The sequence below is a fragment of the Penaeus monodon genome, chromosome 29 (assembly GCF_015228065.2).
Source record: "Penaeus monodon isolate SGIC_2016 chromosome 29, NSTDA_Pmon_1, whole genome shotgun sequence".
In the NCBI taxonomy this organism is placed as follows: Eukaryota; Metazoa; Arthropoda; class Malacostraca; order Decapoda; family Penaeidae; genus Penaeus; species Penaeus monodon.
The window spans coordinates 1,341,892-1,343,197 of record NC_051414.1 but is presented as its reverse complement, the minus strand read 5'-3'; positions in this window follow the sequence as shown (position 1 = coordinate 1,343,197).

Below are 1,306 nucleotides of genomic sequence, written 5' to 3'. Positions count from 1 at the left end.
GGGGGGAGATAAACAGACTGAGATATAGATATAGGCAAATGTATGAAATGTCAATTATACATCTGTCTCCCCATCTTCCTTTATGTCAGTGTACCAGTGTTCATGTCGACGAGGCCGCTATGAATGCCTTGAGTCGGGATCTTCATCTATACTCAGGCCCAAGGGAAGACTATCCATTGAAAACAAACGTGTCAAATACAGAACTAAATCTCTCTTCTCTTATTTACATATTTTGATTTTAAAGGTGCTTTGGTAGATTTTTTCCTGTGACGATTAATGATGTATGTGTTTAATTATCTCTTTATAAGTATAGTTATATATATATGATGTACATTGTTTACTGACCGACGGAAGCTTGTCGGCATCTGCGGGTTGTTGCAAAGCGAGATGGAGGCTTTCCCATGAACCCATAAAGCCGATTGCAGATTGGACATGGTTATTGAGAGGATATACATAGTCATTTGAATGCTGAATATGACACTTTAGGCATGCATGTGAGGCCCAAAAAGCCCCGTGACTAATGCGTCTGGTGGGCGCACGCATGTACTCAAAACACACTAATTATTAGGTTCTCTGGTGCTATTTTCTTTGTTATTAGTTAATCAGATGATTCTCTTTTTTTAATTTAATATTGTTTTTGATCACAGAAACTTCTGAACAGCATGGCAACATTCTGGCTCAATATGTATCACTAGTCCTGAAAGAAAAAACTTAAACGACTTAAATATATTTCTGTCTTCACATATGTCATTACTATGGATACATTTAATCATATATCATCCAAGAGTCAAATAATTTCATATTTCGTCTCACCCGTATCTGTGTTTATTCGGTACCAGCTCTTGGTGGTTCCCTTCATCCACTCCTTCGTACTGCCATCCTTCTTGGACTACCGTTGAGACTACTCTCAAATTTCTTAAGAAATTTGAGAGCAGATGCCCCACTTATGACACATGATGCATTTTACCGCGGATGGAACGCTAGTTGGATTGATATTTTCCCTCTCTCATCCTTCTCTGTCGCTGGTGCTAGAAGAGTTGCGGTCGCCTTCAGCTTATAACAGCATCCCTTTTACGTGTCCTGTTCCAGCCATGCTCTGGCGATGGAACTTCGCTTTTCCTTTAAGTTTGATAGATTGGCTATCTGTCTTCACAGTGGCCACCTTTGTATCCTTGGATGGCTCTGCCTTCTTGAGGCGTAGCTTATCCTAGAACTGCTGGTCGAGGACAGGCTTATCCTCCATCCACATTCCAATCTCCTTCATTATGTCTGAGACTTGAGCGGACTTCAGACGGCCAAAGTCCCC